The sequence below is a fragment of the Cyprinus carpio genome, chromosome B23 (assembly GCF_018340385.1).
Source record: "Cyprinus carpio isolate SPL01 chromosome B23, ASM1834038v1, whole genome shotgun sequence".
NCBI classification, from domain to species: Eukaryota; Metazoa; Chordata; class Actinopteri; order Cypriniformes; family Cyprinidae; genus Cyprinus; species Cyprinus carpio.
Window position 1 is genome coordinate 18350567 of NC_056619.1, and position 26931 is coordinate 18377497.

Consider the following 26931-nt stretch of genomic DNA (forward strand, 5'->3'; position numbering starts at 1 on the left):
ACCCCCCTCATAACCCTTGAACCTTAACCTTCACTCTGCCTAGACCACTGGAAAAAAGTGAAGCTTTTAGTCAAAGCACAGCTGTCATTTGCCTCCCTCTTTATGCCTCTGCCTCTCTTTTAAAAATATCCATGCTAAATGAAAACCACCCCATGCTGATAAAAAAGTATTCATCAAACTATTCCATCACTCCTTATGTTCACTGTTGAAAATAATGGAATGCTTTTAACAGAATTTTATGAACCCTAAACTCAGCAAAAGACCACATTAAATAGTTCAACATGCCATTTCTTTCTTGTGTTTACTGAAGAGTCATGGATTGCTGGCTAGCATTTCTCTGTTTATACCAAGGTAGATTCTACATCTACATCTGGTTCTAAAAATCATCTTTCTCCTTTGATAGGCATTCAAAATAAACTAAGCTAATGGATAGTTTTCCCAAGGTATTAATGTATAGATCTCTCAATGTGGTTTGCTACAGTATGGGCTATTGCTGGTAGACTGTGTTACCTTGTAAAAAACTAAAATGTAAATTGACATTAATAAAATCTAAATTGAAATAAAATGTAACTGGTGAACTAAACTAACTTACTCTAAACTACAATACATTTCTATATATCACTCCAAAACCAACCAAAAATAAATTGTAATTTTAGGTAATTGAAAAACTTAATAATCACTCTTTATTAAACATTTTTTTTTTAATAGTAGCAGTGTTTTGTTTATTTTTTTTATAAATTTTTATTTTATGTAATTGAAATGATTAATATTAAGTCTTTTTTTTTCTTTTTTTTACAGAAAATAGAAGAAAAGGGGCAATCTCATTCTTATATATATTATACATTTTTATATTTTTATGTGTTTATTTTGTTAATATTTTAATTTTTTTTTTTTTTAAAATTTTATTTTTGTTTTGGAAGTGATGGATTTGGATTTGAAGTTGATAGACATAGACTATAAGCCACAAAACTCTCATTCTGATTTTATAGAGTCTTTAAAGGATCACTGTCTGGTCACCATTCTGGATTCAAAAAGCCCTGAGCGTGTGCCGTAACTACCGTTACAACGTTCCACTGCATACAGTGTGCTCTAGAGCTCCTCCCAAACTCCTTTTAGCCAGTGATAATACACATTACTGAGCGCGGAGCCTGTAATGAGTGAGTGCAGAGAAGTACACTTTATTCATGGGCTCATTTTTTTGTGTTGGAGATAAAAAGCCGACGGGGTGCTCTTCAACTCATCTCTAGCAATTACACAAGGAAATGTCTTATAATTGGCTTTTGCTTTATGTCCAGCCATTATCAATGTCCCTTACAGGCAGAGAGAAAAATTGGGAGGAAGTTGGAGTACTCAAAGTCCATTTGCACATGAATTAGGATTGTTAATAGCGATGTGCAAAACTACATCTTTTCAAAATCAAGTAGTTTGTTGCCTGACTAATTTTTCTTATATGGACCATATATTATTATAGGCTGGATTTTGGGTCATCTGACCTCGATTGTCCCATTCTTATGTGGCATTTATATAAGATATATTATTGTCTTTAAGTTTTAAGTTTACACTCAGTATTAAAAATGCGACCATGACGAACTGCAAAAACAACAATGAAATGGCCATTAGATTGTCTTTAATAAAGTAAAAATTTAAAACTTTGATGGGGATATATCATGCAAACATCCCCGTCTCAAATTACCTCACAAGTTGACTAGTCAGTTGTGGGATGGAATACAAAAATATAGAGAGAGAAAGAGATGACACTGTGTCTAATACACTATGAACATGCATGGAAGATGGTGGGATCCCTCGTCAGCTTTGGTTTTACTCTGTGCCGATGAAGCCCAGCACTTCTTATGTGCAGACTTGAGGAAAGCATGAGAGTGAGCAGTTTCTAGTGTCTGGCACCGAGAAGGGACTCTGAGCTGTCTAATAGTATAAGATCGTCTCTCTCTAATTGGGAGAGAAGTGGGACTTCCTTCTGGAAACAGGCGGGAGATGGAGAAAGCACTGTTCTGTTTCGACAAACTGGATAGAACAGGAGACTGGAGGGCTTAACCCGAGGCTAGGAAAACAGACTGAAGAAACACACAGACTTAAACCCTGTCACGTACACACACTGATACACAGTGTGTGTGTGTCCACACTATAAGCTTCTTAAAATATTACACCATAAGAGACCTGACATTGTGCATTGGAGGATAAATTATATGTAGTTATTCCCAAAAATCTCCCCCACCTTCAAGTAACCTTCCTACTCTTATCTCTTTTTAATGATTGGTTGCATCTACTGTCTGTACGGAGTGAGTTTTACTCTTGGTGATTGAAGACACTCTTACACTCTGTCCTAACCAGGTGGGATACAACAAATTTACAGAGTACAGTATTTTTTTCCTGTTTGCACTGAAAGTGAACTAATCCAAAATACACAATCAGCCATATTTAATATGTAACAACTATGTGGAACAGAATTTTCAACCAATGAGATCACTGTGTTCATTCACGTATGTATGTATTTATTTATTGCACTGTGGCATTTTTTTCTTACATTTTTGACCCCCCCTTTTTTTACATTACTCATTAGATTATGTAAGTAATTGTAAGAAAAAATTATTACTGAAGTTTAAAAAAAAAAATTAACAAATGAATACTACCATGATGTAAAAATACTACAAATACAGAACTCAAATTTTTTTTTCACATTACAGTGATTTTTTTTCCATCAAAATGTATTAATTCATTTAGATTTTATGGTTATACACATCTTAGACATGTTCCTTGACAGGTTCGATTATTTATGAAGTAGTCCCCCAAATCCTGCTATCCCAGATAGGCCAAACAGCCAGTGTAGCCACAGCGGCAACCACTGTCCCCACCTAACTCTGAGCCGTTTGCATCAGCAGCATCATTGATGCTGGATAAGTGCCACTCCATTACACATCAAATCCACCACCGGTGCCCTGGCTTACAGCCAATCAAGTGTATAGTCAGTTTATTTAAAAATACACAAATCCTTTGGGGTTTGGCAACATGTAAATTCCCCAGAACTGCTTTAGACCCCAGGGTGAGTTATCAGCCATAAACCAAGATGACAGATTAATTCAAGAGCATGCGCATATAGACATGGCATGCTCACTTTTCCCCCTTCAATGTCAGTCAACACCTACCATCTACTTCTGAGCAGCTAGACAGCTTTCAGTTCACACCTTCATTTATTAGAGGACGTTTAATTTGCTGTTAGATATGAACACATTACCATCGCACTCACAGAAGAAATGAGAGCAGAACATTGAGCTAAGAGCTCTGCTAATAGGCTATTTGCAGTTATTAGTCCACATTAATAATCCATTACCTGTCAGGCTAACTCTTAAAAGAAGTAAAACCTTTTGAAACTGCCATCAATGTCCAACAATATCAAACACCCAACTTTTAAGATAGCGTAGATCCTCGAGTGGGTTGTCGGGGAAACTCCAGCTAATGGCTTCATTTGAACGTCACAGCGATAAAACCTGGAATTCTGAGCGGAAAGAGATTTCTGATGGTCAGCTGATAAGATGGATATTCTTACCTTGTTTTAGGGGATGTTGTCAACCATTCTTCATGCTTTTCGAATGTTATCAAGTATGCTGCAATTTCCTGTCAAACAGAAGACAGAAAGACAGATAGTTGAGAATATTACATAGTACTGTTAGAGAATATCAACAGCCTTTTAACATGTGTGCATTAATAAACTGAAATTAATGGATTGTTCTGCACTCAGAATTAAACGTGCATTAAAATAAGTTTTAAAATGTCTATCTAAGACCATGTTGCATTCTAAACCGAGCTCAGGGCTCGGGAACAGCACTGTGGAAATTGCATTCAGAGGATTTTGTGGACGTAGTTGCTCCCTCATTGTCTGAAGCTCACATTATATTATGTGAAGACATGAATGAGATGAAAACCTCCTTACAGTGGCTGTTTGATTGCTGTAACAAAAGAGAAATTATTTCTTGGGATGCACAACAAGCATGACAGCAGATGATGCGATTTCTGGTACCAATGTTAACCCAGTCATCACTGTCACCCAACAAAAGAGACAAGTGGATGAGTGAAACGTATCCCATCATTCCTTCACAAAGCTAATCATAGGAAATGAAAGCAGACTGGGTACTGACAAGCAACCTCATGATTACCTGTGACAGCCAGCCATTCATTTCACACTGAGGGCATTTGTCAAACAAAGACAGCAGGAAATGCAGAGGGACACAAATGATGTTATCAAAAAGGAGTCCAATTATTTACTGATCTTAGCACATTGTTCTGGGTAAATTAAGATGAAACGGACTAAACAGCTTTAAGAAAAGATTTGTAAAGCCTTGCCACAACATTGCTGACACAGAGTTCAAGAGCATATGTGATGGAAAAAAACTTTACTATTTATGTATTAGTTTCTGGCAGTTTTAAATTAATGTTACATGCAGATCCAAAAGATTAATCACAGGTACATACTGTAGCAGCATAAAAGTGATCTACTTTGATTTCATTACTGTTTTAAAATTCATATGGCTTTTCTTTGAAATCACTTAAATAGTGGTTCACCAAAAAAAGGTCAATCAATAAGCTAACTTTCTAGAACATTATGTCAAGCAGTCTACATAATGTAAATCCATCACACTACAATCAATTTCAATATTCTGAGCTTGACAAGATTTTATTTACTAACCTAATTAAATACTGTAAGCCTATCAATAATAGCCCAAATTATACTCGATTCCCAAAACCAATGGTATTTATTTGCCCTTAGGAGGTGTAGTATATATTTATAGACAGTAACTCTATGTTTTAATCCTGTCACAGTTGGCAGTAGCCATCCCTCGAGGTACCAGGGTGCCAAGACTGGCAGTGCCCACACAAAGAAAGCTGGAGTTGGTGATGGCCTGCAGGCGCTGTCTGAGAGATAGCACTGTTCTGATTAACGTTCTGCCCTCCTGTCATCGAGGCCAGAGGGAAAGAGACAAGGATGAGTGGAAGATGCTGTGGAATATGACCATGGAGAAGAGGAAGGGAACCTCTCCATAATAAAACACACACACACACACACTTGCCATAGCTTGCCAAACTACAGATGAGTTACTATATTTTATTTTTCATAAGCTGTAAGCAGGATCTTCACAAATATAAACCAAGTTTTGCAGTAACTACACTTGCACTTGTTTTGCTAATTAAAAAAGAGAAAACTTGATCTTACTAAACACTCATTTACAACAGTTCATGTGTGCGGTTAAGAAAATAAAATAAGTCCTTGGTTCATGGTGCTAATTTACCACGATGCTTGTGAGTAATGTTTGTTTTACAAGCCAGAAAGATAGCTGGGGGCGAAACTCCTTCATTGACCTTGAGGCCCATTTGAGATTCTTCTTCTTTATCGTTTTCCCATTAAAAGTCAACATGCCGACCTCAGAGCTGGGGGGATGAGCCGAGAGGCCCGGTCCAGTAAATAAAAGGCAAACATCGGCATCCCCCACCCACTCCCCGAACAGATGTCGAGGATTATTCCAACCCCCGATCAGCCATAAAGGTGCAATAACCTTACGGCGAAAAAAAAAAACACACAAACAAAAACAGAGGAGCCATTAAACAGCTGCGAGAAACAAAGTTTGTGCTGTGTTATAATGAGCGGCTAGTTCTCTGTTGAGTTGATTTGGTGCAGATGTCAAGATGGGGCATCAAAGTCTGGCCAGCAGCTGTCAATCAAGTGCTCTTTAAAACTTGGGTCAGTGGTATATTAGTGTCTAAAGAAAAGAATAAATCTTTAAAAATGTACTCTTTGTATTCCTGTTGGTTTTATATGGTTTTGAAATACCCCTTTCAAGTAAAGTTTCAAATTTCAGTTTTCCAATATGTTCAAAGGGTTTTATATATACACATAAATGATATTTTGAAAATACTGGAAAACTTAAAGTATTTACTCACCACCATGCCATCCAAGATGTATATTACTTTCTTCAGCTGAAGAAAAATTTAAGTTTTGGAGTGTAAACTCCAAAATCAAATGCAAGTAAACAATGCTCACTGCAGACCATTTTTTATGGTCCAAAATCTATATTTAAGCAACTCCAGCCAAAAAATATGGTTCTTCTCTAGTAAAACAATTAGTCTTCAAAAAAAAAAAAAAAATGTTTAAGAATCAATGTTTGCCTTGGTCCAGCTCAGTTTAGTTCACAACCTTTTGTGTGACATATGCATGTTGCCGGTCAAGTGTGACGTACATGACAAGAACCACCGCATTGTTTACAAGCAGAACATTTGTCAACCAGAAAGATTATAATGTTGAATTAGAATTAAATTAGAATAGAAAAGTGTCTTTGAGCCATTAAAAATACATTTTTTTCTGCAGTTCTCTTGTTCTCTTGAATAACATGGAGAAAAAAACCTGGAATGTTGTCCTCCAAAACTATGAGAATGTCTCTTCGACTAAAGAAAGAAAGTCATATACATCTTGGCTGGCCTGGGGGTGAGTAAATAATCAGGAAATTTTCATTTTTGGATGAACTATTTCTTTAAATCTCATGTGGTGTGGTGACTTGACATTTATAATATAAAAAATTAATGTATATATTATATAAATACCATGTCAGTACACCACATGAGATTTATGAGATTTACAGTTTCAAGAATTTCCTTCTTAAGATTTTTTTTTTAAATAATATAATTAAGATTTTATGATTCATTATATTATCATGTTTCTAAATGTTAAGAAATCAAATCATAGAGGTGGCATTGTATTTTTGAAAAACTCACATTGTTGTCCTACCTACCACATACAGGTTTGATTAAGTCAAAAGGTAGCAAATAACCTTTATAAACCAAAAACAGTGTGCCACAAAGCTGCCTGTACATGTGCCTGACATCTCTACACTGCACTCCAGCTACAAAGGAGAAGAGGACCTTGACATTGGAGGGTCTGTAAAACCCATGTATCAGGAGCTTACATCAGAAAAGCTGATTACTGAGAACCGTGTCTACCTGCACCTGTTTAAAATGCTCTTAATATGCTAAATGGTGTCACCTCTACAAGGTGAACTAGCACACATGAAACACTGTCACCTTTTTTCCCATGTCCTCTCCTGTTTCTGTCTCCATCTGAGGGCAACACGTAAACGAGAACCTCTGATAGGCACATCTCTGATTCAATTTTAAAAACGCCTCCCTGATAGGATACCAGACAACAGCAGCCTCAATTTTCACTCAAACTGTCATCCTCGACAGCAGCTAAAGCAAGAGGGTCTTTTGTGAATATAAGGAAACGTCTGCCAATTTAAAATAAAATATGACACGCATATTTCCCTTCCTTTGTTTCTGGTGTGGAAAATTGACACAATAACAGCATAATGCAAGCAAACACAATTTTGCCCAATCCTTCCATCCCTTTTAAATCAAGAGGAGACAGAGAAGCATCCCATTTCTCTTGAGCACAAGACGGCGCTTGTATTGGCAGACATTGGATGAGGCGTTTGTTCCATCAGTATTATCCGCGTCCCTTGCTGACCCTCTGTGTGTGTGTTTGTGGTCTCTACCTTTTGAGTCTTAGATTGATGTTGGTAAAGAGATCCGTCGCAAGCATCAAAATTCACAGTTTGAAGTGACAGGGCCGATCACTTGAAACAACGACAGACATTCCATTAAAAGCGGAGATCGGCATCTCTCTGGCATTATCCCAGCACCCATCAGACACTTGCCTCTAAACACCATCCATACCGCATCTCCCTGTTCCCATGAGCCATTAAGCAATTGAGACTAAAAAGCTCATAGGCATTCTCAGGGGAACGAACTCCTCTATTTGAATACTAATACTCTATTAAATCTGTCTTTGGGACTGTTTAATTTAAAGGTCCCGATGTCTCTTTTGAGTCTGAAACAAAAAAGTGACTTGATCAAATGGATCCATCATTCACAGCGTGAGTTTTCATGGGTTGCGCATATGTCAACCTCATTCTTTCAACCCACACTGTTTTCCACTAGCACTCCCAGACTTCAGTGTACTTCTCTTAAAAGAGTCTTATACTAAAACACACTTTCAAGCTTTCTACAGCATTCTACTCTGTTATAAAGGCACAAATAAGTCCCAGATATAGTGGAGTAAGTAAATGGGTTACAGAAGGCCTTTACAGTATAAGATAAATGTTCTTGAGAAACAGATGCGAGCGCACAGGATATTTGCTTACTTTATATAGAACTGTATAAAATGATGATGCTTTCATTAGATTGAATAGTGAATAAACTGAATTCATGTACAGTGGGGTCCAAACTTTTGAGACTAAATTGAAAATATGGGATTCAAAATGTCATTTAAACCTTGAAGTAAACAAAGGATGCTGAAAATAAAATAAAATAATAAGATTAGATGACTTCATGTTTCTCTAATTGGTGGACTTTTTGACACTTTACATGGTACAATCCTCAAACTTTTGGTGGAGTGCTTGGTGTCACACAGTATATGATTCTGACCTTGTTCTCCACTTGAGAGCAGGAAGTCTGTGCAGGAGGGGAAGATGGATATGAGGGATTGGGGGACGGGATGAGCCTCTCAACCGATTCTATTCCCCATGATACCTTGTTCTCACTGAAAAGTGAGGTCATCTGATATTTCCTGCAGGGCAACCCATGAAACTGACCTGGCCAGGGCAGGGTGCAAATGGATGTGAGGGAAACCGGGGGAGAGGATTGAACTACCCAGGCATCCCTTAGGGCGAATTGAAATGCAATTAGACATAGAAGAGAGTGATACGCAGGAGTGACAGTTGAGGAGGGAACAGGGAGATGAGAGGATAAATGGACGAAAGTGGGAGAGGTGCGAGGGTATAACAGACGAACGAGAGTCAGCGGGGATGAGAAAAGGTCAAGGACTTGAGAAAAAGCTGAGGAGCTCTGCATCTCTCAAACAAGCTCATTAAAAACAAGCACATCATTGTAAGGCGGTTTACACACTTCAGGAGATTGTGTGTTGTTATCAGACACACTGACAACTCCTTTTATATCTAGAAGCTACAGTTCACACTGCCCCAACCAACAATTGTTGGATTTTCTTGGGACCAGCATGTTTAGCCAGTTGGTGTTTGTTGAAAATGAAAATAACAGCTACATCTCATCATCTCTCAACATTCTAATGCTACATTCACATCATGTTGAAATTATCATAATAATTCAAACTCATACTTTAAGTGAAAATCTCAGTTTATGAATGGAAATGAGTCATTTTATGCGTTACTTTCTGATGATTATTCTTCTATTCCGAACTATTGCTGAGAATTTAAATGCAGGCTAAAAAAAAAAAAAAATTTTAATACAATAAAAAACAAAAAAATGCTGGATGAGATCATTTTATTAAACACGGCATCTACAGTATAGTACTGCTGTTAAAACATAAGCACAAAACAAAATACTAAAGCATTACGAAATTCATCTTAATTTTACAATTGAACAACCTGTAATTATTGAAAATATTGTATTAAATAATAAAAATCCAAAATAGGTGCATAGATAAATATATAAAAATGTTCACTTGTAACAGGTTTTTGAAAAAAATAAAAATAAAAGGATATATCATATAAATAATTCACAGTACATTAAATAGTATAAAAATGACATTTTGCAGCTGTCTTTTTACACACTGATCCATTTCAGCATTTAAAAAAAGCTTGGGAAAAAAAATCTGGGGATGTTCAGAATATCACAACAATTGAACTCTAACAGCCAATTGTAAAAAATTTTAAATGTTGTTTTTCCTTTAGATACCCTATAGTTCAGAAGATCACGAAAGTCATGCTTAGAACAAAATATACTGTGTGCTTACATTTTTTTTATAAAGATACCTTATAACATTCATTAAATCTAAAAGAAAAAGACAACGGGAGAGTAAGTTTGAAAATATTCAAGAGGAATCTGAGTTCAGCCAGAAAGTCACAGAGGAGGAAAGAGGAGCGAGTAAGAAGAGAGAGCAAACAACAAAAGCACTCTGACTCCTGACAGCTGCACTTGGCATCTGCTGGCATGGTGTGGTGCTGTTCTACGAGTCCCTGAGCAGGGTTAAAAAGCTTTGCTTTCCAGTCAACCACCTATTAATCCCTGCATGCAGCCTCCTTGAGCAGCCCAAATGGGGAGCAGGAACGGCACTCGCAGCCGACTCGGAGTTATAGCCCCTCTGCGCACGCCCCGCCGCGACCATTCAATACTCATGATGCTCAGTGCTGCGCCCCCTTCCAAAGCTTTTGGCCACCAACCTGCCGACTCAACAGAAAGCAGTGGGACGTGGCGTACCCTGTAAACAGGTCTGTAGGACGCGCAGAACCCTGTCAGCACGCTCTGAATACATCTGGTCTGTAACCGGGCAGGATGGAATCCATTTACTGCACACTGGCAACCCTCTCTGCTCATTTGAAAGTGTCTTCAAGGCCCTTTGCCCTTTCCCATAACATGCTTTTAAAGGGTGTGGGCAGATCATATCTCTTTCCCAGCACTGGTCAGACAGCCAGCCAGTCTTAACCGCCCAACAGCCTACATTATACATACAGTTGGACTGAAATCAATTCTGAATTGATCCAGAATAGCTTAGATGTTTTCCAGCTGGTGGTCAGTGTTTGGCTTGGCATGCTGATTCGCCTGCGGTGCACCTCCCAGGTCCCAGACACTTCGAGGCCTCTCGAAACAAATTATCCCCATCTCACAGCATTGAATCCTCCCCATCAAGGGCTGAGTGAGCGACTGAACTCCAGTCGTTCTGTCTAGGCCTTCTGTTTCCACAGCACAGCCTCTCTGAGTGCAGGAGGAGGATGTATTGTGGGAGGGAAGTGTTCGCACTTAGCGAGATTGTTTTGCTGCTAGTGCCAGGTCCCACCGCACGGGATAGAAATGAAACTGCTCTTTGAGGGGATGTCATCATTTTAGAGAAGAAAAAAAGTGGAGATGTAAGTGTCACCTCCCCTCGTAACAACTCCGCTCTGAGCATGACAGCTCAGCCTTGGCTATGCATCCCAAGGTCTGTGTATGAAAAGTATGTGACGGGACAAGCAATGCTTTCGTCTGCCACAACAATAGGTTGTCTTTGAATGATCTTTCTCAGCAAATACCAATATATGTGATTGAGATTAATTTGATTACATGCTATGCTCTTTTGCTTCAATGTGTAAATAAATCCACAACTGTCAAAAGTAAATAAAGCAAACTCTACGGTTGTACAGCATTCAGAATTGAAAGGATGAAAGATAGAATGATAGAAAGAACAAAATATCAAATGACAAAGGACAGTGAAAGGATGAAAGATAGAATGACAGAATGGCAGAAAGGACATATAGAATGATAGAACGATAGATTGGCATAACAATTATATATATATAGTATAGTATATATATAATTGTATATATATATATATATAGTAGGAATAAAACAACAGACAACAAAAAGAACAAAAAAATGATAGAACGATACAGTATATAGAACAATAGATAGATAGATAGATAGATAGATAGATAGATAGATAGATAGACTACTTGTAGGACATGGCCAATTCCAACTCATGAATTCAAAGTGAGCACAACCCTGTATGGAACTATAACTAGAGTTGAATGTTCTGGCATCACACACTTCAGGGTCTGCATGATAAATCCCTCCAATTCAAATTTTATGTGGTCAGAATGAAGGAAGAGGGGAAGTTAAGGATGCCCTCTCCCACTTGCCTTGGGCACCAAAGCTCAGGCGCACATCCTCTGCCTTATCCTGCTTTTTCATGGATGTGGGGGAGGATTGAGCAGTTCTTCAGTTGGGACACAATAGGATGCTCTATTCCCTCATGTGCCGATGAAGAGGCTCATTTGTAAATGTCGGCCATTCGCTCCCACTCTCACTAGCTCCATGGGGAGCAGCCAGGTTCACTTCCCAGAGTCCTGCAGCGCTCTCCTCCAATCTGCCCTCTTGTGTCCGTGCTTGGAGCCTTCTTCATCATCTATACAGCAGGACACCTCCCCTCTCCAGCTTCCCATAAACTGCCATCCGCCCCAGCAAGGGGAGAAGAGTGATGCCTTCATTACCACATGCAGGACGGCCCTTCTGCCATGGCTAAATAGGGAAATACTGGAATCTTTCTCTGGACAGCTGTGTTTTTAGCTTTATTTTTTACTAGAATTGTCAATTAAATAAAAATTCTAATCAAATTAATTAAACTACAAGCCAATTAATTAATCAAATGCACAGCATTTAAATATGATCAATACAGTATGTATTGAGAAAAAAGCTGATAATTATAAATATATGCTGATGAATACATACATATACATAGTTTTTTTTATTTTTTTTTTTACATTTTTTCTTTTATATATTTACTACACAATGTCATCCTAATGTTATGGCACTTATCAAATGATATTTGAGTTCTTCCAATGTCCTTTTGAGACATGTTACAACTTAAACTGCCAATCAAACCTTGAGTGATTTAATAGTGGTGACAGTGCCATTCCAAGTGTGAGACAGACTCATTTTGGGGGGATCATGGGTAGAGTGGGAATTAGAGTAAGAAGTGAGTCTAATGCAGTGTCACTGAGTCTCATTGACGAGAGTCCCTATGGCGCACCTGAAGTGTGAGAAAATAGGGCGAGAGACAGACACCACAAAGCCCTGGCAGACCTGATCATTCACACGACTCTCACAAAGCCCTGCTTTTAACCACTGACAGACTCATGACTTGAACTAGTGCTTGACTTGACACATAATCATGAGGATTTCTGATGACTTGACCAAGTAAAGGGGTAATTGAGACTCAAATCAGTCGCGAAATAACAAATATTCCAACAACAGCTTTAGTGATTTATCAAAAAGACAGGCATGCAATTAGCCTAGACCTACACAACCAGCTAAATAATGCTATCTGTCATATTCCAAATATGTAATGCTATTCACTGTGGCATAGCAAGTTACCTATCTTGGATAGTTCATTATTTTACAAATATGCATGTATAGCCTTAAATCCATGGATATTCAGAAATACATATTTGTATGGTAGTTGGTAATTGCTTGCCTCTAAACCACAGTACTGTCACCCTGTGTTCAGTAAAGAAAGTAAGAACTGTATAATGTAAGGCTGAACATTTTAGGTGTATAGTTACATTTGCAAAATGTGTGGTTGCTTGCTGTGAGCAGACCCCTAACCATTAAACTTACTTTAAATCATGTGACTTACTGAGGAGATGCTGTGCTATTAATTTTCTTATTACAAAATGGGCAAAAAATATTGTTAGTTTACATGTAAAACAATTGCTTGGACTCAAGTCTGGTCTCAGCAACTACTCTCCTCTTCTGGATAAAGAGCAGGTCTATTAGGCTGTGCCTCTACTTTTGTGCACTTTGCCAGCCTGTTTATTTCAGAGCCCAGAATCAATTAATGCTGGAATTATCCAGTGGATTCCACTATTCAGCACAGCAAATGACTGGGGCACCCTTGCGTGAAACCAATTTCGAACTTTTAATTCGAGCCGTGCCCACAACCACCTACTGGGCTCTGTGCAAAAACGCGCTTCACTTCGACTGTCCTGCAAGTGGCGGTCACCCATGCAGCCCAGCACATGGTTTGTGCACCGCTCCGCTCTATAAAGAAATAACACAAGAATAAGAAACAATGCAGACAGAGGGAAAACTAAAGTTTCTAGTGTTCAAACTAAAATCAGTCCATTAGCATTGGGATAAGAAATGTCTTCTCAACAGAAAGACATGTCTAAAACTGCACTGACAGGAAAAACATGTTATTTCAGCTCAACAAATTTTGTGCTCTACAGAATAGAGAAACAGCCTGCAGAACTAGACATTTTCAAAACTGACTAGTCGTGGGTTATCTGAATCGGATTGTATGGAAGTCCTGTATAATTATGGTGGTTTTGAGTTCACCAGGCACACTTTTTAAAGGAAACTTTACTTAACACTCTCTAGTTTTCAAAAATAGTGCAACAGTGCAATTAAATGGAACAGAATGCAAGTTATTTTTTTAACTAAAGTTGAAATAAAAAGTCTTAACAGTGTAAGTTTTACTTCTCTACAGATTGCCATGCAAAACAGTATGAAACTACTAATAAATTAAACTGAATAGTAAAAATGACTATAATAATAATATTGGTCATTGTTTCTTCTTTAAAAAATGGCAAAGAATAGGCATACACACACACACTCACAAAAATACTAGAAATCACAGAGAAGCCGGCAGGCAGGGTACACTCTCTGTTCAAATTAGCTGGTCCACCTAAAGTGAGCTTTAATGGAGCACTGAACTGAGTCCTACTCATCACTCAGAGGGACTCGTCGTCACTCTCCCCCCCCCCCATTTTCTCCCAGTGTTGACCCTGCCATTGTACTGCTGGGTTTGATTTCTCTTTGAGAGGGAAGGCTTTAATTGAAGTGTGTTTGTGCTATGTAGTGCATCGGTCAGGCTGCCTTTGTTTGGCTATCAGAGTGCCAGACAAGCAGCCCACTGTCTCTGCCCTCTGTTGGCGCTTTGTGCTGAGATCACAATAAAGAGACAGTGCGACTGTGAAGGTCAAATAAAGCTAAATCTCTCCTTAACTGCATTTACCTTTCAAATAGCATCAAGGCCGGGCGATGGCCTGCCGGGGGCTATTAATGTCACCTCATTTCAGCTCAGAAGTGTACTGTTAGATTTTCAAACAGTTTTCAGTGAAATGGCAAAAAGTTAATTTAAACAGTTTAAAATCTTAAACTTCTAATGGCTAATAGGTCCTGTACTTGTTGATAAAATTTTTTCCAGGACTTTCAAACATTTTTGATGACTGGATAAACTAAACTTACATCATTTAATAGAAATTGCTCACAAAATTAATTATATGTAGCTAGTTAAATATTGTAGAGCTTAGCATAAATGCAAAAATAAAAAAATAAAAAAATAAATAAAAAAACAATCTAAAATAAATGCAAGTATGGTATTTTCAAGGGTACAAAAGCTTGTCATTTGGATCAGTGCTCTTAAAAAGCACACCTTGGTACCTTATACATTCATTATGAGTGCATATCAGTACATGAAAGATGCATTTTAGCACTTTAAGGTATTAATATGTATTCTTTCAAGGGTATATAATGTATTAAAGGGGTCATATGATGTTGCTAAAAAGAACATTATTTTGTGTATTTGGTGTAATGAAATGTGTTTATGTGGTTTAAGGTTAAAAAAAAAACACAATATTTTCCACATACTGTACATTATTTTTTCTCCTCTATGCCCCCGCCTTTCTGAAACGAGTTGTTTTTTTACAAAGCTCATCATTCTGAAAAGCGAGGCGTGCTCTGATTGGCCAGCTATCCAGTGCTTTGTGATTGGCCGAATGCCTCAAGCATGTGACGGAAATGTTACACCCTTGTCATACTGTGATGCGTGTCCCGGTCAGAACACCGGCGAGACAAGACAAAAACAATCAAACCCATTACAAACGAGCCATTTGTTGCATCCAGTGGGGACATAATTATGGATTATAATGACTTATATTGTGTTTTTACGCATTGCGTTGTATTGTGCCGCATAAATATAAAACCATGTCTGCATTTTTGATCAGAGAAACAACAAGTGCTACTCTACACCAGCAGTTCTCAATTCCAGTCCTTGCACCCCCCAGCTCTGCATATTTTGCATGTCTCTCTTTGATAACACACCTGATTCAGATAATCAGCTCATTAGAAGTGATCTCCGTGCATGAACTGTGTTCTTATTGACATGGTCCCTACACAGTGTTCATTGCTCCCTACTCCCTGAGCAAGGGAAATCTGTTGAAGTTTACCTCACATCAAAACATTCATTCACGGATTTGTGCTGCGCAATGTCTTCACACACGGACAAGTGTGACATCACATACTTCTGTAAATAAATACAATTTAAATTCACATCTCGCACACTTCAATGCACTTTGAATGGAACATATACGTTTGCTTCGAACAGGAATCATGGCGGAATATCCTGTGACAGTGTTGTAAATACAACTTAACCACTGATTTCTAGTTGTGTCCTCTTTTGGAAGTCTAAACAAAGTATTTTCGCTTTCACAATGAAACAATGTCTCCACGACATGGCGCTGGCAGCAACAGCGAGAATCAAAGTGACGCCTTCTTTCTTTGCATGAATATTTGGGCAGCGTTATGCAAATCTTCATACATCATGACGTAGACATGTGGGGGCGTGTTTAAACAAGGCATTTAAGGAGGGCGTGGACAAATCTTAACTTTTATAAAGAATATCTCTTTGAGTTTGAGACTTTAGTCTTTGCAACTTTACAGATCTTATGTATTCACGAACAGCTTGTAACACTCCAAAGAGAAAGAAAAACTTGAAATCAGATTGTATGATTCCTTTGAGTTGTAAATTTTTGGTTTTAGCCTTTGTGGATTATGCTATACATTTTTGCTATTATGTCCACAAATTTCTCAAATCTGAAACATTACAATGTTAAATTCCCTCATATTTCCAGGTTTTCCATGACCATGTAATCCTGTGATGCACAAACTATTAGTCTCTAAAATCTGTGAATATCAGCATATCAAATCAGTGTAGGGACAGATGGAAAGATAGGTTGATGACCTCTTCCTCTGTGAGTTTGCATTCTTTTTTTGAAGTTATCTCCCCTATTTGTTTACCGACCCTCAGCAGCTATACGATCTTCAATAGACATGCTGCTATTAATTGTCACCTGCTTCAATTTTCTCCCTAGCGGAGATTTCAGTAGGCCTCACCATGGTGAACAAAGGAGCTATGTTCAGGTGTTAATAAGAAACCATGTCAGACTCCAACAAAGCCACCTCATGTCACAGATATCTGCAGGAGCAGAGATGTAAGGTAAAAACCAGATCTCCTTAGGCTGGCGGAAAGGGGACAAAAAAAGGAATATCCTTCTAATACATCATCTGATCTCATTTACAGATCATTTACCTGCACTGGGTTTCAGCCATGTATTTCATCATATCCAAAGGACATGGTGGTGGCTACACCTGCTCGGATCCAGCAATGCGCACAGGCAATGTTGCAAAACCTTATCATATTCCATTTCTTTCATTTTTCTTTCTGCATTCCTTTTTGCCAAGCTAAAAAGGATGACAAATAGTCTAAATAAACCAGATTTGCATTTCCTGAAGGAAATACCTGTGCATGCAAAGTAGCACAAGAATAGTGTTGATGTTTTGGCTAAGCTTAGGTTTTAGTCTTTAATAAATGGTTATAAGATAATATATGCAAGAAAGAAGGAAGGTTTCTAACTAATCTCCGTTTAAATTAATCTGAGATTTTCAAACATTAGTCTTAACGGGATAATTCAACCAGAAATGAAACTTCTGTTATCATTTACTTTCCAGGTTTGTATGACTTTCTTAATTCTGAGTAACACAAAATGAAATATTTTTAAGAACCATAAGGTTCAAATAACTTCGACTTTCATATGGACCAAAACACTGAGCAATTTGTCAAAATATATTCTTTTATGTTCCACAGGAGAAACAAATTCATGACTTAGGGGTGGGTTAATGGTAAGAGAATTTTCATTTTTGTGTGACATGAAGGTTGGATTAGGGTCTGTGCTTTAGGCAGTGCAGGTGAAATTCTTAGGGTTAGGGGTTTAGAACAAACCCCAAACCAGAATGTTTGAGAAGTATCAATACAGGGCTGCCTTGCAAGAACTGTAATAAATAAATCATTGAGTACAAAGATGAATTTAGGAGTGAGCAGCTGCCAAGGCGTAATATAATTCATGGCCATGCATCAATGTTACTGGCAACTGCTCCGGCACTATAAGGCAAAACTCACAGTGCCAGGTGCAAACACATCAATCCCCCTCATCACAGAACAGGAATAAAAGAGAGAGAATTCTCGTTTTATTTACCAGTGATTAAAATAACAGAGATTTGCTAACTGTTTCAACACATAGAGAAAGAGCGACTTCAACTCTCTAATCTTGGGCCACAAACACAAAATTACTTATGCCAGGTAATGTTACTGTAAGCAAAACCCCTTTCAGCATACAAGCCATGTTCCTTAATGTAATAAGGTCCTCAACTGGTGGTTCACAGGTCTGTTCTGATAGAATTGCCTTTTGCCCCTAATGTTCGTAATTTTAAATGAAGACTAAATCATTTAAATGAGCATAAAAACTTTGAAAGACATTTAGAAACCAAAGCTGAGAGAGCTTAGTGAAATGCTGTCTAACTAAAGATGTATTACAATGTTCACTATGGTTACAGACATTACTTACAGACAAGTTGAAATAAGTGGATTGACTTCAGTTACCTGCCCATGGAGACATCATTCAATCCGATTCTGCTTCCTGTTGTATGTTAAGGAAATCTTGAGAGTCACACCTGTTACTAAATAAATTTGTCCATCCCTAACACTGCCTGAACAGTCAAAGAAATGTCTACTACAAAATTAATTGTTCAGTTATTAGAGAGATGACTAATAAATGTGTTAACAATTGTATACAAATACAAAGCTTGTAAACATCCACTGTGAAAATAAAGCTCTCGCTGAATATCTTCCCTCTAAAATAGTCTCCTCATGTTAGTCAGATGCTCAACTCTGAAACAAGATTTTATCAGACTATTTTAGCTTAAGGAAATGTTGAGGGGAAAACAATTATATTAAGTTTTACTCTCAAACCGTTTGTGTACACACCTTGTGTATGCATTATCTGAATTCAGACTAAATTGAAAAGGGAGGTGCAGAAAGTGTTAGAGTGGCTGTTTTTTTCTTCTTTATGTTTCTTCCATGTCTGCCTTTTCAGCAAACCCAATGTTTTGCTGCTGGCAAACTCACTGAATTACTTATTTAACAGATAGCATTTCTTCTGTTGTCAGCAAAAAAAAAAAAAAAAAAAAAAAAGAAGAAGAAGAAGAAGAAGAAGAAGAAGAAGAAGAAGAAAAAGGTTCTTGTCCATATAACAGGGAAAACCAATGCAGTGTGAAATCATAGGTCATTTGGAGACAAACAGTGTTAACAGGAGTGAGCAGGGTTTAGGACTCTTCTCCCAACATTAATTATCAACTAAATACAACACAATGTTACAAACATCCTCTGCGACATTTCTTTGTTTTGGTGGACTTTTTCAGGAGGCAATAAATGCACTTTTCTCTCTTTTGCTGAACTTATTCATAACTGTTTCACTGAATGTTTCATAGAGGTTTAAAACACCATTGATCTTAATCGTGGTGTGTGATGTCTTCCCGATTGTTGTGTCATATCCCCTCCAAGGCCAGTAATAAATGTAGAACCCCAGGCAGAGCGGTAATCCACGTGTTCTGGCTACGGACAAGAGATAAGCTCCCTACACCCATGGGGAGGAAGAAGGAAAGAACAAGAAAAAAAAAACAGGCCTCCACACTCATACTCTTATGTCTGCCTCAGTTTCCTGAAAAGACAGGGGCCCAAATGTGCAGGAGAGATAGTGACATGTCTGAACAGGGGAGGGAGGGAATAATAAATAAGAAAAACATCTGCATTCGCCTTATCGGGTGGCATTGCTATTTAAATGGCATGCCCATCATTGTCTGGATCACAGTTGTTATTCACGGCTTAGAGCGGTGGAAATTCTTTGAGCCAAGAGGATCACACCTCAGTCAGAAGGACACAGATAAGGACGAGCCTCCGGCACTTAGACACCTCACCACAATGCTTTAACACGGAGCGACATTCTTGTCGGAAGATGGTGGAATGACAAGCAAGACAAATCTTGCCTCGTTTAATATTCCCCCGACTGACATTTTTACATCTCAAGGTTTACGACAGGGTTCGTACAGGTTTTAAAGAGTTAATTTAAGCACTTTTCCAGTATTTTCAGTGTGGATTCCCTCCAACAATGATGTCTTGTTTGCATTATAAGCACAGTGCCTTTATGAATTTAATTTTTCTTCACAATATTTTACAATTGTGCTCTACCAACCAGCTTTTTATTGAAATGACAACTTGACCTGACGATGTAGACAAGACATGTGGATACAATTTCTTTGGCCACGAATCTACCTCGTTGTTGTGCGACATGCAGACAGGATGCAAAATTAAAGGGGTCATATGGTCATATGTTGCTAAAAAGAACATTATTTTGTGTATTTGGTGTAATGAAATGTGTTTATGCAGTTTAAGATTCAGAAAACACATTTTCCACATACTGTACATTATTGTTTCTCCTGTATGCCCTGCCCTTCCAGGGCTCCAGACTAACATTTGAGAGCAGTGGAACCAGCACTACTAAGTTCTACAGATAAGTAGCATACGGAACTGACAAACTTCAGTGATTATGTGTGATTTAGTAGCAAATTGAAGAAAAGTTTTATATATTCCACTCTTATTAAGTGACTTTTATTACTTCTTATACAAAAAAGTGTAAAATTCTGACAAAATCTTATTTCTTGATGATTTTATATTTTATAGTGATTTTATGGTTTAAATTTATGTATAATAAGCTAATAAGTGCTCCTCTGCATTTCAAAATATAGAGAAAAGGTAGAAATTAATGTTTAATAAGCTAATAAGTGTACATAAAGTATATTTTGTTCATCCCATTAAAAGAAACATTCAAACTGGATCATTTTATAGCTTTAAAGTGTTGGAAATAATAAGCTAATAAGTGCTCCTCTGCCTAAAAAGTGTTTGAATTTCTCTCTCAAAAGGTTGTACAAACCCTGAAATGAATGGTGTAATGCATTCGACTATTTCTACTACAACACCATGGTTACAGTTAATGTTACCGCTTCTGGTTTCCTGATGTATGTCAGCGCTGTTCATGACAGAGAGTTCTGTGCAGAATTTGAATGATTCTCAGTAAATCTCGCTGCAACCTTATCATTGCGCGGTTAATTCAAACGCTTCTCACTGGATCTCGCAGCACTGTTGCATCTGTGCAGTAACAGTGTCGCGAAATCAACATTGGCTCCCGAGTAAAGCTGTTCTGAGTTCGAACAAGTTTGTTTGCGTCACGGTCCGAGCTGATAAAAGGTCAACGCTGAGCAGCTGAAACTTACCACGGTTTAGTTTCGCGTTCGTTTCGTTTGCCGTTTGATGTTTCTCAAATGCAACAGAAATGGCAGCACTTATGAATTGAACAACACGGCGGTCGCGCCAGTGCGACAGCTCACAAAAATTAGTCGCACCAGGAGAAAAAATGGTCGCAAAATGCTTCATATCATATACCTCTGTAAATAAATACAATTTAAATTCACGTCTCACACACCTCAATACACTTTGAATGGAACATATACATTCGATTTGAACTTCAATCATGGCGGAATATCCTGTGATGTCCACTTCGCAGGACACTTATGTTTGAATAGAGCAAACGTGTGAATCCATAAGAGAATCATACAAAATGTGCAGAGCAGGGGGGCGCAAGAACTGGAATTGAGAACCGCTGCTCTACACTGCTCAAACTCGCGTTTAAATCATCAGTGGCAAATCCTTTACATATGTAAACGTACTTACAGTCTGTGAGTCAGAACACCCAGCATTGTAGTCTTCTCTCCCAGGATCAGGAAACAGTCCTCCATAAAATGTGCTGCACACATCATAATATTTGGGTTGAACTATTCTGGAACAGTGTTGTAAATACAACTTAACCACTGATTTCTAGTTGTATCCTCTTTTGGAAGGCCAAACAAAGTATTTTTGCTTTCACAATGAAACAGCATCTCCACGACATGGCGGCAGTGGCAACAGCGAGAATCAAAGTTATGCCTTCTTTCTTTGCATGAACATTTGTCCCGTGTTATGCAAATCTTCCCATATGTGAGGGCGTGTTTAAATGATGTTTTAGGAGTGTGTGGACGAGTCTTAACTTTTACAAAGAATATCTCTTTGGGTTTGAGACTTTAGTCTTTGCAACTTTACAGATCTTTTTTATGCACCAATGGCTTGTAACATTCCAAAGACAAAGTAAAACTTGAAATTGCATCATATGACCCCTTTAACTTTTTGTCATACTTGCCAATTGTGAGTAAATTGAGAATAACTGCAATAAAATAAAAAAAAATTACACTAGAAGAAAAAACTTCAGTTTAGGTATCCTTGCCAAACTTACGATAGCAAATGTGCACTAAAAGTTGCTGTAAACATTTTTCTTTAGCAAAGCACATTTTACTTACATGCATGTAACACATGCATGGCAAGAGTTCATTTTGGATCCTGCATTCAGAACGTGGTGCATGTGACAAGATAAGCCAGTTGCACTCTATATATACACCAATAATTTTTGGTAAAGCATCAAATTCAAGCATATTTCCATATTTCTTGAAAGATAAGTTAAAATGAACTATCCAAACTCTGTATGAATCCTGGATTGATGACAATTTGCACATCCCTCCCCAGACACAAATCTGCACTGAGAGACACGTTATCTTCAAAAATCATTAAAAAGTTAATAATTGCATTAAGCTTTTAAAGTATGTAAACGCCCAGGGTTTCAACAGAGGGGCTGAGCATTAGAAAGAAACCCACCGAGATACAGGAGACTGCGTGAAGCCAGCGCTCAGAACCAGGTGTGTAGCTCCCATCTCAGCCATGAGCAAGCACTGCAGTCCTGCACCCCCTGCCAGCGAGGAGCCCTGCCATCAAAACCCCCCAAAGCGCCACACACCCATCCATCGCTCCACTTGTCTAATTAAACATAGTTAACATTCATCCCAAGGTCTTATGCAGATGAGCAGAGAGGGAGATGAGGTGCATGGCGCATTAAGAAAAACAACATGGTGGTGGGTGTTGGGGCAAATTGAGACTCTGCGAGATATCTTCAATTTGACCTCATTCATCAATTAATTAGAGCTATTAGGAGGTGGTGGGCTGGAACAAGAGAAGAAGTCATTGCTGTGTCACTCCTGGAAGCTGGTAAATGGCTTCTGCCACTCCTCCTGTGCCTCTGAGCTGACATATGTCAGTCAGGATGTCACTTTTAGTCATGTGGACACACAAATAAACACACAATGCTTTGACGAAGATGCTCAAGGAATCTTCATCTCCACTGGCTGTTGTACTAGAGAAACTCCCTGCACTTCTTATAGAAAAAACTGACTCTTGGACACATCAGTTGGAGTTTTAGTGTGTGTGTCTCACTATTATACAGCAATGTCCTGGACCACCAAGGTGAAACCTGAATGCCTCAACCAGTGGGACAGAATGACAGATTTGCAGACAGCTCAAGTCTGATTTAACTGCAATAATACCACTCGTATTTATTCATTCATTTTCACATTTCACACAGTTCACCTATTTGGACCATGCAAGCAAGCCCAAAACATAGAAACTAAAAGCTTGTACCATAATGGGTAAAACATATTCAGGTCACTGCACCCCAAAATAATACAAAAAATAAATTATATTTAACTGACGAAAAATGAAATACATATATATGTGGCACAATGGTAAGCAGTGCCATGGTTGACTCAGAGTATGGGTAGGGGTTGCTGGTGGGTTTGTGCCAGGTAGACGATGGGGTTCTGGGTTGCTAAGTTATGGCAACTCATGATGGATTCATATTTTTTGACGCAGGCACTACGGCCAGCCATGCGGAGCAGCATGGTGCTCCCCGGGATCCTGTTTGTAACTGTCTGCACTACATGGACCCCAGGGAACCAGTGCTTAAATTCACTCACCTTCACCAGATACCACAGATCTGTTTCCAAGCACAGGCAGGTGGAGTATGGCCCAAGCCCCTAATCTCTTGTCTCAAACACACTCACACGCACATGCATATGGACACATTCAGTCCTCTGTGGGCACTATATGTGATCTACACATCTAAACACCATCTGCCCAAAGACAAAGCTTATATGGCAGGAACAGCATCTACCTCAAAATGTCCTCATATACCAGAGTATTGTCTTTTTCTGTATTTCTTTTTCTGTATTTCTTTCTCTCACCTCCTTTCTCTCTAAGTAACTATGTGAATAGATAGTCGCACAGGTAGCAGTATTTGCGCAGGAATGGGGCCGCAATCCTGGGGTTTTAATGCAGGATTCAGGCAGGGGGCATGTGAAGAGTTGCATCTGTGCCGGAGAGTGACATAAGTGTGTGGTGGAAATGGCCGAGCGAAGCTGAGCTCAGTGGCATCGAGGAAAACGATGATGAAGTACAACATTAGCGCAGTGATTAACTCCTCTTCTGCTCTTCCTCCTCTCTGTTCGGTCCCATTTCCTCCAGCATGTCAAGCTGTTTTGATCATTCCATGCGAGATTCCCTCGGCTCATCGTCCATCTGTGTGAGAGAGATCTAAAACAGTGTGCGATCCAATGGAAGGCTCCATAAGATGACTCTTTAGAATCCCCCATTACAGCGTGCAATCCTCAAAAAAAGCCTGAAATTTTCATGAGACCGAGTCCCATATGGTGAGCTTGGTTTACTTATAAAAAACAATGCTGTTTGTGGAATATTACTACAAAAATGTTGTTACGTAAGGTAAAAAGGTTACTGATCTGACTCATGCCTAGCAGAGGATTTCTCAAACACACAAACACCTCCATAAGCACACAGCCCTTCAGGCTGCCATATTCTACAGATAATATTCCATTAAAGGAACAGGGGAAAGTCTAAAAAAGAATAATCAGGGTGCTCTGTAGACTAGATTTGAGCTATTTTAATACATTATAATATTATTTAAATTTAGATTTTGTTTCATAAGTAAATAAAAAAAATACTTATTATTAAAATCATTTAAATGCACACACACATACATACAGATTATCACAATTTCCGTTTCATGCTGACTTGAAGACTCTAAATCTAAATCTATATGGCCCAGCCCTACCTTTGACTGGCATTAATGGCTGAGGGATCAGCAAGGTGCATACTTGTTAATCAGAAGAGCAGGTGGCATGTGGCATTTTATCTGGAATTGCTGCCGCAGAGCAACAGTCTGACCGACTCATACAGCGAGCCATCATGCTGATGCTTGTTGCCACATCACAACTCACAAATCTAGCTTAAACTCATAGAAAGAACAAACGCCGGAAAAGATGAACTTGTGACAGTGTCTCAAAGGTAATGCTATAGAGAGTTCTGGGTTGCAAACATGTCTGGCTCATGTTCAGGACACATCCTGCGCTGCCGCCCGACGCCTACGGGGAGGTGAGAGTCGTGTCGAACACATTTCTCAGAGTGTGCCTTCGCACAGGGATCTCTTTGATATGCAGATTCTTGTGCCCCGTGGACGTTTCGTCACCAGCACCCAGCGCTGCTCGTTAGCATTCTTCATCATTACGGCTAAAAATGCAAAACAAGAATAAATGGTCTCTTTCATTCGCAAAGACAGATGAAAAATTGAATCATTACTACAATAACTATTGTTTGCCAGGAAAAAAGCCGAAGGACTGCAGGCTGTTATTACAAGAGAATATGGATGAACGAAAACTCACAGCGAGAAAGAACTGATTTCATCAACAGTAATTCACCCTCTCTGTTCAAATCATCCAAGGATGTTTGCTAACACGTATGTGCTGACAGCAAGAGACAGCATTAAGGATGGCAGAAAGCAGAGCATCATGTCAGCTCCAAACAGCCGGCGTGACAGCAAGTTGGCCTCGCAATAAAAACAACCTTTCCTCAGCCATCATGCTCGCCCAAATACATAAGCATTGGCTCTCATTCCAGTGGCTAATTTCATTAAAATAGTGTCATTCTGCATTTAAATCATTTCTCATAAAGACAGCGGTTTGACTTTATTCAACCGACCACAAGGACACGATGAAAAAGCCATGGTGTATATCACCTATCTCTCATCACTCCAGTCTGCAACATAAGGAGCCACATTACAAGAGAAGCTCCACTTTCCACAGGCAAATAATGACAGTACTTTCTCTTCCTGATCGCATCCCAGTGTCTCTCATCTATTATTTAGTTTTTAATTTGGCTATTTGAGTTTTGCTCTCATTTGAGGCCAAGTAAGCCACCTGCTATATGGCTTTTCATCAATTAAAGTAAATCCAACACAAGTCAACAGACACCCCTGCTGAGATTGACCATTAAACGGGTTATTGATATAACACACTCTCCCTGGTCATCATCCCCCTAATTCATGTGTTATTGCGTATGTCAGGGTTTTGAACTTTTCTTCCCATTTGTGCGAGGAACCAAGGCTGTGCGCACGCCCATTTAAAACACGTCCAGCATCACTGTTGAGGCATCACTTGCCTCCAATCCCGCGTATTATCGATTGTTTTGAAATCTTTGTGGGTGAGATGATTAAAAGTTCCTTTAAGCTCATTACAAATGGTCACCGATCTGAGCTTGTGCTTTACCCATTTTCCATCCCAAAACTATGAAAGACCAGCTGGCCAATCTATCAGAGAAATTCTCTAAGGCCATAATAATATGCAATTGGTGCAAAGCTAAAAGAGAAGACTGCTTTTCACAGGGATCTATTGCTCATTGTATCTTGTGTGTCATGCGAGCTGGAGATCAATACTCATCAATAGTCTATTAATAGCCCGTTCGGGTTCAGTCTGCAACACAAACTTCTAGTGAATAGAAGGGAGCTCAATAAAACCTGATATTCTCCTCTGTTAACACAGAAAGCCTCTTAATCATCTTCCTTTCCCATTGACTCAGTTCTTTTTTGTAATGGGCCTGCTCAGTGCAACATTAAGCGATTCTCTAGTGGATAGAGGTGGAAGGATCACTCTTTTGAGTGGAGTTGAAATGAGATGCTGTAATATTTAACTGTGACACTCTTCATCCGGTGGACTGACCTAATGTGGTTGCCCCAAGACACTCTCCAGGCATCTAACCTTACCATGTACTGATAGCAATGAGAACACATCAGATTCAGTCTGTCTGCATTCCAGCTGAGCAGGGATAACTATCTGATGCCTGTGGGATGGTCTCAAGGCACCTAACCCGACCAAATACTAATGACGACCCATGAAGGACAAATCCAGTGAGCTGATGGTTATCTGGAC

The 26931-nt window shown here is 38.8% G+C and overlaps 1 protein-coding gene across 1 annotated transcript in view; it reads right to left on the reverse strand.

Moving 5' to 3' along the window:
- LOC109088857 (calmodulin-binding transcription activator 1-like) overlaps positions 1–26931 on the reverse strand; it is a 263636-nt gene that overhangs the window by 174724 nt on the left and 61981 nt on the right. The window contains exon 2 of the mRNA XM_042750524.1: positions 3563–3630. The gene's annotated coding sequence lies outside the window, so the exon portion shown is untranslated. The remainder of the gene's footprint in view (positions 1–3562; positions 3631–26931) is intronic.